General features: G+C 39.2%; 1 long non-coding RNA gene across 1 annotated transcript in view; it reads right to left on the reverse strand.

Moving 5' to 3' along the window:
- The window catches only part of LOC146396137 (uncharacterized), a 569,893-nt gene that overhangs the window by 276,643 nt on the left and 277,774 nt on the right, over positions 1–15,476 (reverse strand). Inside the window, exon 3 of the long non-coding RNA XR_014830104.1 lies at positions 8,010–8,073. This is a non-coding gene — a long non-coding RNA (uncharacterized LOC146396137). The remainder of the gene's footprint in view (positions 1–8,009; positions 8,074–15,476) is intronic.

Raw genomic sequence — 15,476 nt, forward strand, 5'->3', positions numbered from 1 at the left:
GGACAGAAAGCCCAGAAATAAACCCACACACATATGGTCAATTAAACTATGACAAAGAAGGCAAGAATATACAATGGAGAAAAGGCAGTCTCTTCAATAAGTGGTACTGGGAAAACTGGGCAGTTACATGTAAAAGAATGAAATTAGAACACTCTCTAACACCATACACAAAAATAAACTCAAAATGTATTAAAGACCTAAATATAATATCAGATAATATAAAACTCCTAGAGGAAAATAGAACATCCTGTGACATAAATTGCAGCAGTATCTTTTTTTTTTTTTCCTTCCACCCCGTGCAAGGAATGTCTAGTGCCCCGGAAGCCCCATTTCTTTTTTTTTTTTTTTTTTTTTTTTTTTGTCTTTTTGCTATTTCTTGGGCCACTCCCATGGCATATGGAGGTTCCCAGCCTAGGGGTCTCATCGGAGCTGTAGCCACCAGCCTACGCCAGAGCCACAGCAATGCGGGATCTGAGCCGTGTCTGCAACCTACATCACAGCTCACGGCAATGCCAGATCGTTAACTCACTGAGCAAGGGCAGGGACCGAACCTGCAACCTGAGCCTTGCTCAGTGGGTTAAGGATCTGGCATTGCCTTGAGCTGTGGTGTAGGTCGCAGGTGTGTGGGCCAGCAGCAACAGCTCTGATTAGACCCCTAGCCTGGGAACCTCCATATGCCACAGGTGCAGCCCTCAAAAAGACAAAAAAAAAGATTTTAAAAAATTTTAAAAAAAGTAAATGGATGGGAATCCCCATTATGACTCAATGAATTAATAACCTGACATAGTCTCCTGTAAGGCTGTGGGTTCCATCACTGGCTTTGCTCAGTGGGTTAAGTATCTGGCATTGCTGCAAGCTACAGTGTAGGTAGTAGATGTGGCTTGGATCCTGCATTACTGTGGCTGTGGCATAGGCCAGAAGCTGCAAGATGATTCAACCCCTAGCCTGGTAACTTTCATATGCCATAGGTGCAGCTGTAAAAAAGAAAAGGAATCCCAGCAATGCTTGCTGAAAAGACTGTCTTTTTCCCATTTTATGTTTTTGCCTCCTTTGTCAAAGATTAATTGACTATAGGTGTCTGGATTTATTTCTGAGTTCCCTATTCCGTTCCATTGCTCTATATGTCTGTTTTTGTACCAGTACCACACTGTCTTGATGACTGTGGCTTTGTAATATTCCCCAAAGTCTGGGTGAGTTATGCCTCCTGCTTGGTTTTTGTTTTTCAGAATTGCTTTGGCAATTCTGGGTCTTCTGTGGTTCCATATAAATTTTTGGTTTGTTCTAGCTCTGTGAAAAATGTCATGGGTAATTAGATAGGGATTGCATTGAATCTGTAGATTGCTTTGGGTAGTATGGCCATTTTTACAATATTAACTTTTCCAACCCAGGAGCATGGAATACCTTTTCACTTCTTCACACATTCTTTAATTTCCTTGACTAATGTTTTATAGTTCTCAGCATATAAGTCCTTTACCTCTTTGGTCAGTTGTATTCCCAGGTATTTGATTTTTTGGGGTATAATTTTAAATGGTATTGTATTTTTGTTTTCCTTTTCTAATATGTCATTGTTAGTATACAGAAATGTGACTGACTTCTCTGAATGTTAATCTTATATCCTGCTAGTTTGCTGAATTTGTTGATTAGTTCAAGTAGTTTTTGGGTTGAGTCCTTAGGGTTTTCTATATATAGTATCATGTCATCTGCATACAGTGACATTTTTACCTCTTCTCTTCCTATTTGGAAGTCTTTTATTTCTTTTGTTTGTCTGATTGCTATGGCTAGGACTTCCAGTACTATGTTGAATAACAATGGTGAGAGTGGACATCCTTGTCTTGTCCCAGATTTTAGTGGAAAGGCTTTCAGCTTTTCTCCGTTGAGTATTACATTTGCTGTGGGTTTGTCATACATAGGTATGACAAAACTTTCCTTAAAAAAGACACATGCACCCACATGTTCATTGCGGCTCTATCCACAATAGCCAAGACATGGAAACAACAAAAATGTCCATCGACAGATGATTGGATTAGGAAGATGTGGTATATCTACACAATGGATTATTACTAAGCCATAAAAAGAATGAAATAATGCCATTTGCAGCAACGTGGGTGGAACTAGAGATTTTCATACTGAGTGAAATAACTCAGAAAGAGAAAGACAAATACCATATGATATCACTTATATATGGAATCTAACATAAGGCGCAAATGAACATTTCCACAGAAAAGAAAATCATGGACTTGTAGAATAGACTTGTAGTTGCCAAGGGGGAGGGAGTGGGCTGGTTGGGGAGCTTGGGGTTAATAGATACAAAGTATTGCCTTTGAAATGGATTAGCAATGAAATCCTGCTGTGTAGCACTGGGACCTATGTCTAGTCACTTATGATGGAATATGATAATGTGCAAAAATAGAATGTGTACATGTATGTGTAACTGGATCACCATGCTGTACAGTAGAAAAAAATGTATTGGGGAAATAACTATTAAATAATAATAATAAAGAAAAAAAAGAAAAGGAAAGTGGATGGAAAAGATGTTCCTTGAAAATAGTAAGCCTAAGAAATCTGGTGTGACTCTATTAGCGTCAATTTAAAAAAAAAAAAGACTTCATGACAAAGCATATAACCAGGGATAGTTTTTAAAAGGGATAATTACCAAGAAGAGACAAATTATATATATGTTCACACCTAATACAAGAACCACATGAATCAATACTAGACAGAAATTTAAAAATGAACAATTTCATTATCATAGGATGTTTTAACACTTCTCTCTCAGTAATGATAGAACAATTAGAAGTTCTAAACATCACTGGGTTTCCTTTATCTAATAGAAATTGATAGATTTCTATCCAATACACATTCTTTTTAAGCATACATTGTACTTCACCAAGATAGACTACACACTGTAAAACAAGTGTTAATAAGTTAAAAAGAAGTAAAATCATGTGGGGTGTGTCCTATGATCACATGGGAATTTATCAATAACGTATCTAGGAAAATCCAATGATTTGGAAAATAAAATGACATCTCAATAATTTATGGGTGAAAGAAAAAATCACAAAGGAATTAGAAAATATTTTGAACTGAATGATAGAAAATGCAAAATGAAAATTTGTAAGATGGAACTATAGTAGCACTTAAAGTAACACAGCTTTAAGTGCAAAAGAAGGAAGGCGAGAGTTCCCCTCATGGTTCAGTGGAAATGAATCTGACTAGCATCCATGAGTATGAGAGTTCAATCCCTGGCCACGCTCAGTGGGCCAGGGATCCAGTATTGCCATGAGCTGTGGTGTAGGTCACAGACACAGCTCAGTTCTGGCTTTGCTATGGCTGTGGCATAGGCCAGCAGCTCCACCTCTGATTCAGCCCCCTACCTGGGAACCTCCATATGCTCCGAGTGTGGCCCTAGAGAGAAAAAAAAAAAAAGCCCCCAAACAATAGCCTAATGTACCTTAACAAACTCTAAAAAGAAGAGTGAGGGAGTTCCCATCAATGCTCAGTGGTTAATGAATCCAACTAGGAGCCATGAGGTTTTGGGTTCAATCCCTGGCCTCATTCAGTAGGTTAAGGATCCGGTGTTGTGTGATCTGTGGTGTAGGTCATAGCTGCAGCTCCGATCTGGTGTTGCTGTGGCTGTGGCATAGGCTGGCAGCTACAGCTCTGATTAGACCCCTAGCCTGGGAATCTCCATATGCTGCTGGTGTCGCCTTAGAAAAGACCAAAAAAAAAAAAGGAAGAAGAGTGAGGTAATCCCACAGTACATAGAAGGAATTAAATAAAAATGAGAATAGGAAATCACTGAAATTGAAAACAGTTTATAGAAAAAATAAAATTAAAAGCTGGTTCTTTGAGGAAAAAAGCGACAAACTCCTCATTAAACTCAACAAAAAAAAAGAGAGAAAATGAGAGAAAGAAAGAATACATATCGCCAATGTTGGGAATAAAAAAATGAGTTACCACTACTATTCGTATAGATATTAAAAAGATAAGTGAATTTTGAAAAAAATTTATATCATTATAGTTTATAATTTAGATGAAAGGAATAATTTCTCAAAAAATATAACATTAAAATTCCTATAGAAAGAAACATAAATCATGAATTGCTGTATTTGAAATAGATTTTTATGAATTATCTAAATCTTCCCAAAAGAAAAATAATCAACAAGTGGCAAAATATATGAATGGACAATTCACAGAAGGAAATATTTGAACAGGTTGTAATCCTATGGAAAGATAAGCATCTTCATGAAAATGTAAATTAAAACTGTATAAGAAAATATTTCATATTTATCAAAAAGGCAAAAATTAAAAGCCTGACAATAACAAATATTGGTGAGAATACAACAAAAGCAGAAACCCTTATAAACTTCTAGTGGATATGCAAATTGGTACAAACACTTTGAGGCAATTTTTCAGCCATCGAGTGAAGTTGACGAAGGAGATACCCAATAATTTGGCAACTCCACCCCTCCATACATGTCTGAGGAAGCTCACATGTGCTCACAGGAAGTGTGTATAAGGATGATCATGCAAGTATCATTTGTAACAGAAAATGTTGAAAACAAGCTAAATGTCCATCAAGAATAGAATATATTTTTTTTTAAAAATGTTTTGATATATTTATTTGTATATGGAATTCTAAACAGCAGTTGATAGGAGAGAACTGGAGATGTATGTTCAATACATAAATATCAAAAAATTAATGAAATCAAGTTGCAGAAGGATACACAAATGACACTATTTAACACCTAATAAATGAAAGCAAAGCTATACAATTTTAAGAATACATAGAGTGGATGTATAAAGACAGACATGGGAATGATAAATACCAAAATCAAATTCTGCTGTCTCTACTGAGAAATAGGGGGATGGGATCAGAGATTCAAGCATATTTGTAACATTTTCTTTTTAGGCTAGTTGGTGCATATAAGAGTACTTACTAGAGCATACATTGCACTTTTACGTATGTCTGAAATATAATGTAATTTTAAAAATTAGAAAGGAACTGGAGTCCCAAATATGGCTGCTTGGCAAAAGATGGAGGCTTCAGTTGTAATGAGGGAACAGACGCCCTTGCTGAATGCCCTCAACTGTTTTGACTTCTGGAGGGGCGGGCCGTGATTACAGCTGCGATTAGGTGACTCACCATAATTATGTTTTGTTGAAATTGAATTTATTGAAGCATGAATCATTCTACCCAAGTTCTACCTAATTGCTCCAACACTGTGGATAGGAAGGATGGTGGAGGAGTTTTCCGTGGAGGTCACTGCAAATGACTGTGCGTGCGTGTGCGTGAGCATGCGTGTCCACAACTGCACACACTCGTGGTGCTGCCTCTGCACAAAACTGGCCCTGCTGCTGCATCCTCTGTGATGGTGGGAGGTTGGCAGGCAGTGTTTTACAGGTTTGACTGTGGTTTCTTCTCCCTCCCACCGTTATTCATATTTGTGAGCAATTCACTATTTGGCTCTTTGGTGCCTTGGTTGGCAGGGGAGGGGTCTCTGGACCGCAGACTGGCCCCCTTCTCAGTGTTGTCTGGTTCCTTAAAGCTGCTGACTTGCAGATTTTATCCATGTTCTTCCATCTCAGACCCCCCACTGCTTAGCAGGTATCTGAAGGATGCCCTGGAAGCTGTGCAATGGTTGCAGAGCTGTAATTTAAATCCACATGGGTGCTCTGAGGAGGCAAACAGTAAACCCAGAGTGTGACAGAATCTCAGGGAGCCTTCCTCTCTGTGGCTCACTTATGTGGGGGGAGTGGGGGAATGGGACAGCTCTGGCTCTTACACACTGTGAGTTGTAAGTCACTAACAGACACAAGCAAAGATCTGAGAGCCTTTCTCCTGACTCCCCCAACTGTAGAGACAAGAGACCTAAGTCATCCTGTCATTATGCATCTTTGTGTCATACCAGGGGAACAAATGAAATGGCCTTTGCCTATAGCAAGTTGAGTGTAGGCTAGAATGATGAGTGAGAACCAACTGGCCAGTAGTTTTTCTACCAGAGAATAGATTGCAGAAGAACAGCAATGACCTTCCTATAAATGCTTATTTTAAGAAGATGTTCATGTTTTATGCAAGAAAGTTGCAAAATCTTCAAGAGAACATGTGAAAGAATATCATGTCCCACAATCTGTTTAATTAAAGAACTAATAAATTTGTTTAAAACCCGCAATGAAAAAAAAAAAAAAAAGAACAGCAATGAGAACAAACACTTGTACACCACTCACTAAGACCAAGGCACTCTCCTAACCACATTTTAACTCATTTACTCTTGATGACTCCATGGGGTGGGTGCCTTTATCAGCAACACTTTGCAAAGAAGGAAACTGAGGCATGGGAAAGTTAATTAACCTGTTCACATTGACTTAGCTAGTAAATGAAGGCACCCAGGCTCTAACTCAGACTGTCTAGTGCCAGACTCGGTGCTCTTTAACCCGTCCCCTGCACGCCTTGCACATGGCAGGCACTATGCTGGCAATTTTGCAGAGTCATCTTACTCCTCAAAACAATTCCCAGATTTGAGAAAATTAAGGCTGAGAGAGGAAAATTTGCTTTCAGAAATTACACAAATAATAAGTCATACAACTGGGATGTGGAACTTTTGGTTCAAATGACCTGCCCAGTGTTGGAGCACAAGCAGAAGAGAAATGCACAAGGCAGGGTGGGCATAAGTGAGAGTTCAAGAATCGAAAAGCTGTACGCCATTCCAACTGCTCTTTTGGAGGTGCTCCAGGCAGGCTCCTGGGTCCCTTCCTCCTCCTTCAATTCAGACTTAAGTTTGATCACGGCAGTCTCTTTCTAATTACTGCATCTTCCCCTGCAACCATCTCCTTGATGCCATTCTTTAACATAGGCATGAAACTAGCATTTTAAAAAATCCATTGGCTTACTTTTTTAAATCTTTAACTTCTATTTACTATTAGTCAATTATTAAAGAGTAAACCTCTCTAGGGAGAAGGTAACATTTTAAACCCAGGTTGACAAACTTTCGAAAGGATTGGCTGAATGGCCACTGACAATGAGGACCTCTGGGTATGGACTCACAGTGGACATACAGAGAATCAAAGAGGAATGTGTGGTGAGATAAGAGTCAGGTTTCCCCAATTTACTGCCCAGTTATTCCAGGAACAAGTATGTGCTCTTGTCCTTCTCTTTCTGTTTTGTTGCCTCTGAAACACCATAGGCTCAAAGCTGGCAGATGAGCAGCAACTCCCAAGATCTTTGCGAATGTGAATGTCAAAGAGTCAAGGGCTCAAGAAAACATTCAGTTCTGTCTATTTTAGAGACGAGGAAACTGACACCTCAATGGCCACATGGTTGTCTGTGGTTGCACAGCTGGACTATATCAGAACGAGTAATAGAACTCAGAAATAAGGTCCTGTGAGAACCAACAGTCCTGAACATCTAAAGGAAGGGATAAGCAACCAGTTCCCTAACCTTCTCTTTTCTTTAAAGCCTCGTTCTTTTTCAGTAGCACCATGGAAATATCCTTCACATGAAATAACAAGTGTTGCATGGTAGAGAAACATGCAGTATAAACTCTACATTCCAGGTCCAGATCAGATACTCATGACTTATTTTATCTTGGGCAAGTCTCATCCTTACAAACCTCAGCTTCCTCAACTATCAATTGAAAAAAATCATCAAACCTTTTTCATTGACTTGTTTTGAGCATGAGATAAAATATCACCTTTGAAATCACCTGGCATAGCTTCTGGCTCTAGCACATATTCACCAAGCTTTGCAGCCTCATGAATGCTTTGTCATTTCCCTTTCATTGGAGGAAGAGGATTTAGGACCCTCAAGGAACTTAGTTTGATTTTCCACCCCTTCTAGATCACCAAGTTCTTGTCTTTTTTCTTAATTCGTAATACTTTATAATTGTGTCTTCTATTCCTGTTACCTTTGCTTTTTTTCTAGCCTCTTAGTTTAGTATCATTCTCTAGCCTAACAAATTCATTATTCAGTTGACCATCCAAAATGCAAGGATGGTTTAATGAACACTTACCACTTCCAAGTTTCCTGGAAGCTCACTTATCATATCCCAGCTTTGGCATCTTCCCAGTGGACCCCTATTTATTGGAAAGCAAGGTGTACAGTCAGCTGTGCAGTCATTTATACACCTACCTAAGACCTGAGACCTCTTTTTCTTATGCTATTTGTTGATCAAAATGCTTGCTGTCCTGGTACTCACTTGAAAGTTATTCCATCTTAGCCTCCCATATTACTCTTTCCCAGTTCTCCTCTCCTGTCTCTGATATCCTCCAGTTTCTCTGGTTTCTCTTCTTAACTTTGCCCATTAACTACAGAATTACCTAGATTCAGTACATATTCATAACAATGGTAACTTCACTCTTCTTTTTCCCTATTTGTACATACTTGGGAATAAATGGCATCTCATCAAGGAAGTCAATCAGGTCTTATATTTCGGCAGTCATTTAAAAATGATGTTATATGGAATGATTGGCCATTGGGCACCTGCTGTATGGCACAAAGAACTCTACCCAATATACTGTGATAATACATGGGAAAAGATTCTGAAAAAGAATGGATGGTGTATATGTATAACAAACCATCTTGTTGTATAGCAGTAATATCACGGCATTGTAAATCAACTATAATTTAATAAAACTTTTAAAAAAATAAAAAATAAAATAAAATGATGGCTGTATCTATGAACTATAAAGTAAAGCTTAGACAGGAATATTAACAGCATGGAAGTATCATCAAATGCTTTGTATATATAGAAGATTTTATGGAAATCTATGGATTGGGGGGGGACAATGAAGGCCTAATATAAATATTTTGTCATTGTTACTAAAATTAAAGAAAGAAGCCTAGTTCTATGTTTTAGGGAATGGATAAAGACATAGGAAATTTCAAGGAACAGAGAGAAATAAGAAGTCAGGAGAAGCAAGAAGTTAGGAGTGTTAAGTGACCGTAAAATTTTAACTTGCTTGTATTTTTCTGTACTATACTAACTGTAGCAAGGAGATACTTTTCTTAGAAAGTAGAATGGGGGTTTAGGACAGCTTCTTCCATTTATGTGATTTAAATTACAACAGCTTTTTAAACTATGACCAGAATGTAGGCATCTTCAAAATGAATATGCCCTGCCAATATTGTCTTCAAGGTACCATCTTTGTCTATCATCACCTTACCCCCTTTCTCCATTTCCAGAAATGATGCTTCAATCTGCCTAATAGCCGGCTTATAAATTGGAAACATCTTCTCTCTCCTTCACCTCCCATACCCGCTTTATATCTAAACTGTGCCAACACTGCAGTGGGTAGCCAGGCAGGACCACAGTAGATTCAGATGTGATCAGTGTGTTGTTGCAATACACCAAGTTTAACCTAAGACAATCCAATCCACCTGTGAAAAGGAACAATAAATTCTCATCCTTACTTTTAATCATGTAAATTGGCTGAAAGGAATAGACTGGTGGAACCATCTGTTCCCATCTGGTTGCTACATGTCAAGTCAGCAGTTTTCTTGGACTTCATCTTCCCTCTAGCTTTTATCCTCTCTCCCATTTCTTCATCACCAGATGCCTGAAGGAACCACCAACTCATATGCATCTAGCCCCTTCTTGCTTTAACCTCTATTATTAAACAGATTTAGATTTAGATTTAGATCCAGATAAAATGAGCCACTTTTTCACCTTTTACTGGTCTCTCACCTCAGACCAGCAAATTGTGATTGGTCAGCTACCAAGTGTAAATGGGAGACAACATAAATGCCTTTGATCTAAATATTTGAGACACTGATTTTTTTTTTTTTTTGGTCTTTTTAGGGTCACACCCATGGCATACGGAGGTTCCCAGGCTAGGGGTTGAATCAGAGCTACAGCTGCTGGCCTACACCACAGACATAGCAATGCAGGATCCAGGCCATGTCTGGGACCTACACTACAGCTCACAGCAATGCCAGATCCTTAACTCACTGATCAAGGCCAGGGAACAAACCTACATCCTCGTCGATGCTAGTCAGATTCATTTCCACTGATCCACAAAGGGAATTCCTGAGACATTGATTTTTGGTTAATACAAACTCTCTTCACCTCGTGAGGGTATATACTTGAGTGGACATTGAATGAGGGGAGAAGGACTGGGGAAATTTTAAGTCATATTTTGGAGAAAAGAGTACTAAAACTCTACTACTAGGCCATCTGGAAATGAAGAGTTATCTGCACCAGAGACCAGATCTAAAACTTGAATTCCAGAAAATCAGGCATTACTCTATATCAGCCTATATATGTACAGTCCCTCAAAGGAGAGGGGGATTGGGCAACTGGCCGGATTTACTGAGACATCTTGAACTATTTTTTGAGTGTTTGGGGTTTGGCAAATAAATGCATTGTGCCCCAAGCACATTTTCCCCTTCATTTAAAACCCATGTGTACTGGAGAGGAAATTTAATCCTTATGCTCTTGATTCACTTACACTTAACCCATCAAAATCCAGCTTGGTGGGAATCACAGGATGCCCATGAGCCTTCTGAAACTTGTGTACTAAACCGCTTGGAGCCGTCTTTTCTTTGAATCTCAGAAACCATAATGAGAAACTATTTTCAGTGGCTTTAGTTGGGGGGGTAAGATGGGATTTCAAGTTTGCCCTCAGGTTTTGCCACAGCCAACAAATTCTAACTTTGGTCAGACACATCGCCCCACCTTGTATTTAGTTTTTGCCAATAATCTGAGATCCAGGGACCACCATTTTTGAAAAGTCAACAAATACAGACTGAGAGCCAATTGCAACTTCATACTGAGCACTGTGTGGGTTTCTGGCACTGAGCCTCCATGTTCTCACCAGCGGCTAGCCTCTCCTTACCCTGCATCCCTCTGTGGCTCTCTTCCTCTCCACCACAGTCTAAATGTATAGGAGATACTGTTTATTTGTAAGCAGTAGTGGAGGATGATGGAAAAGAGAAAAATATCAGGAAGCAGAGTCCTGTAAAGGCAAACAGAGCATAATAAGCTATATACACTAATGGCATGGATTATGGGGACATTTGCAAAATATGACCAAATTTCATGCAAACCCTATGCTCCTCCACAGTTGTATCTTTGGACTACTTCAAACCTAATGTGGAAATTAAGACTACTTTTGACCAACTAATTTATCTATAGCAGTCAGCAGTAGATGAAAGAAGAATCCTAACTAATAGGCAAGCAACTGTTATCCAACTTTGGCTTTTGATTTCTCTGTAACAATTAAAGGGAAATTCAAACATATAATCCCTTCTTTGCCTGGGCCTGAATCTCACCAATATGTGAGAGACAGAGAAAAATTTCTAGCTCACCTGTCCCTGTTTTCTTGCCCAACTGGATACATAGTAGGAGAAGCATCCAGGGGTTCTTGACCTGTTCACAGATACCCTGTTCACAAGTAATCAGGAGTTAACTATCCTCCCTGTACCACAAGCCAGACCTTAGAATTTCCTAACTCGTGCCCACCCCATTTCCAACCTGGTGTTTCATTAAGATCAGAGAGCTCATAAACATCATTCCTGGAGCTCACATTTCCCTCACATCCCTCAAGGCACACTGTGTCTTTCCCTTGAGTCTCACAACTCACAACATATGGAGGAAAAAAGAAGGGCATTGGGTGTTTTTCTGCCTTTCCATTGAGACCACTGTGTTATTTATGCCCCTTCATTTCATCCAGATCTCTACACTGAGCTACCTAGCCATTAAACATTCACTAATTTCAAAACTCATGAAAGTACAATTTCCAGCAGAACAGTAGTTTTTATTGTTCCTCCTTGGTCCCCGAGTAACTTAAACCATCAAAAGAGAAAGGGCTGAGGTTTCGCTTGTTAATTTATTCTCAAAACAGAAAAAAAGTAATAATTTGAAATACATAAAAATAAAAATTAGACTGAAGAAGAAGGTTCTGGTGTGGGAAGAGACTGCCTATTTGACTAGAATGAAAATGAGATGTTATGACAGCAAGTACATGAATTCCCACCATATTGTTCCCACACGAGTTGTTCAGTCTGAATTACCTCCAGCCAATGGAGCTCTCATAGGAAGGGTACCAAAGGTTTGAAATCAAACTGACCTGGGGCCAAAACACACCTCTGCCTTTTATTATCTATGTCACTCATCTTCATGAGCAACAAGGTCTATCTATCACCTACAAATTAGGAATAATAATACCCTTCTTCAGGGTTATCCTGAAGATTGAATGGTCTCTGTATTTAAAGTGTCTAGTGTAGAGTTGGCACAGAGTGTAAGATAGTAGTATGGTAGCTATAAAATATCTATCTCACATATCTGGCTGTTTTCCTGGAAATTTTCATTGTTTGCCTCTTCAAGTTAAAAATTGAAAGCTGCCATTGAAAAATCAAACATGCTGGAGTTCCTGCTATCATGCAGTGGGTTAGGAATCTGATTGCAGTGGCTCGGGTCGCTGTGGAGGAGGTGCAATTTGGATCCCTCGCCCAGAGAAGTGGGTTAAAGGACCCTACATTGCTGCCATTAAAAAAAAAAATAGGACGTGTTACCTAGAAGAAATAATAGCACTCTATTTCAGTGTTTGTCATCTTGACATATATTAGTATGTAAGCCTAGCTTTCTCATATAGTAGGGACATGAGATAAGCAGATATTAATGGCCAGAAGGAAAGGGGAATTTTTGAAATATAGTATGTTGGTGTTAAAAGATAATCTGAGGCATATTGGATTTTTAAGAGTTTGAGCAAAAATTGATTCAATTTTGGCAATCAGAAGTGGTATTTGGTTAGAAGTGCCACCAACAGCAGGAGCTAGAGTAAAGTCTTTTATAGAGAAGACAAAGAGGCCAAACAAGGAAATTATTTGATTGGCTGTAGCTTAAGTGTTTGTATCATTTGGGAAAGCTTAGCTAGCTGTTTGTGATTGGTTGTCCTTAGGTTTTGATTTCATAACCTTGAGGCATTACAGACTTAAGCTTTGGTTTACTTACATAGGCTACTAAGGCAATAAAATGACCTCATTCTAATGGCCTCCTTGTTTAATTTACACTATGAAAGTGTATTCAAGAGGGCACTAATTGTTGAAATTCCAAGAAGTTTGGATGCCAAAAGAGAGTGGGGAGCCAGAGCAAAGGAAAATGGCAGAAGGGATGAGAAACACTGCATAAGGAGAAATTTCACAGTTTTGCCTGAAAGCCCAGGATTAATCCTGACCTGTGCTTGCATCACTAATGTACCACCTCCTCCAAGTCATCAATCACCTTCTTGTGCAATTCTTCCTTGAGCCTAGTTTCTTCATGAAATCTCTCACAGCAAGGTATATAGTAGAAGTAGAATAACTGTGGTTGGATGATTCAGAGACCCAGTGGAAACTCTAGACATCCACGGATTAACAGACAATATTCCCAGCCCTCATCAAGCAGGGTCTTTGCATTGATCTTTTGTGACAAACACAGAGGAACAGAGTCCCCACTCAGGAACCCTATGCAAGTCACAAAATATAAAATAATTAGCTGAACCTTACTACCTAAACTATGAAAACTATCTCTCTCTCACACACACACACCCCTCAGGAAGCAGAGAAGAAGCAATGGAATTCTAGCAGAACAGGAAGTTTAAATGGTTTGGATAAGTGGTACCTTAGTGATTATTTTCTGGAACCTGACAAATTTGCAAACCACATCAAAGTTTCCCCTCCTGCTAGACCAGGAGTTTTCTATCCACAGGCACAATTGTTTTCTGAGAAAGGTATTATGTAGAGACTCACACTTTTCAAAATGCTCTTCGTTTCTGTTGAGAATTACTTTACATCGGATGGTGCCAAGCTATTCTTCAGGCCTGCTGAAAACAAAAGGAATGTTCTGAAATGACTGAAAAAGTGAACATTTTATTTTATTTTATTTTATTTTGTCTTTTTTGCCTTTTCTAGGGGCGCACCCGTGGCATATGGAGGTTCCCAGGCTAGGGGTCTAATCGGAGCTGTAGCCATTGGCCTATGCCAGAGCCACAGCAATGTGGGATCCAAACCACATATGCGACCTACACCACAGCTCATGGCAATGGATCCTTAACCCACTGAGCAAGGCCAGGGATCAAACCTGCAACCTCATGGTTGGATTCGTTAACCACTGAGCCATGACGGGAGCTCCAAAAGTGAGCATGTTTTAAATGTCCATCATATAGCTCTGGAAAATAGGGAGAATATGCTCATCATGCATATATTTGTTGCGTGTTTTTCTTCCCTGTTTCTCATAAGATCTGATGATATGAGAGACAGAAGACTAAGGGAAAAAAGTCTTCATCCAGTCTTCCTAAAACAGATGCTAGTTTGAAAAAGGTTTTCCTTAGGGTATATTAAGGATATGGGGTTAAACAGTGAGTCCAAAGGTTATAAGATGGTGAAAGTAGGGCTTTATTGTTCGCCCAAAGACCCAAAAGTTTTCTTGGCCAAAATTGTTTATTTCTGTTTGACCTAGAGGTATCAAAGAACAAACTTTGATTTATTCTATTGAGGCCTAGATAGTTTCCCATTGTCCTTGACCTTGTATTTTATTGAAGCCTGATTGCTCTTCTAGGATGGACTAATTATTGCCCACTCAACCCTGATCCATTCCATGTTCTGCCATCTATTCTTTGCCCTGCTCCCATCTGATCTCCCACAGATTGCTTTATACAGGTTCCCTTGGCAACTGGCTTTGCATGTTTGAAGTTTGACCAATGGAAGATACTGACAGGATATTAAAAAGTAGGGGTGAGAGGTGATGTCAGCAAAATAGCAGAGTAAGGACCTCCAAAAAAATTCCCCTCCATAAAAGCAACCCCCAAAATTTGCAAAGACTGTCAAATCAAGTTTTTCAGAATTTTGGAAATTAATCAAATACTTGTAACAATCCAGTAGCTTTTATTCAGGAAAAACAAATGAATCTCAGTAAGAGCATTAACTCTTACCCTGGTCCCATGCCTACTCCCCCCATGTAGAGGTAGCCTTGAAAAATAACATCCTGCATTCCTGGTACCTGACAGAGCAGAATGAAGCTGGAACCCCTTCAAATACTCATTCCCAAAGAACAATAGTCATTTGACCTGTCTCGTGGTTCTGTAGTAGATCCAACTAAAAAGTTTAATTTTACTCCAAAGTCTTTATTTCATTGATCTCAGAACTCTTACAGTGCTGAAAGCCTCTGGGGATGGAGCATGTATTGAAATCATGTACATGATAGTGTTTTAATATAGATACTGTTTGAGGCAATGCGGAGAAAGCAATAAACAAACCAAAAAGCTTAAAAGGGAAAACAAAACAATGAGTTGTCTACAGGGGCTTGGAAAAGCTCCAATTTACTCCTGGAAAGCGGGAAGGCTAGGCCTAAGCCCAGGGCCATGCCCATGTTCATGGAAGACCTGAGAAGGCCCTGGTTGACCTTGAGGCTCTGTCCAAACAGGAAGTCAGTGAGAAAAACCCAAATACCCACCAATGGATGAATGGATAAACAAATATGATATATCCATACAATGGAATA

Source organism: Sus scrofa, chromosome 15 (assembly GCF_054392235.1).
Source record: "Sus scrofa isolate SSC_HxYL_T2T_F1_AM1 chromosome 15, Sscrofa_HxYL_maternal_Yorkshire_Landrace_v2.0, whole genome shotgun sequence".
NCBI classification, from domain to species: domain Eukaryota; kingdom Metazoa; phylum Chordata; class Mammalia; order Artiodactyla; family Suidae; genus Sus; species Sus scrofa.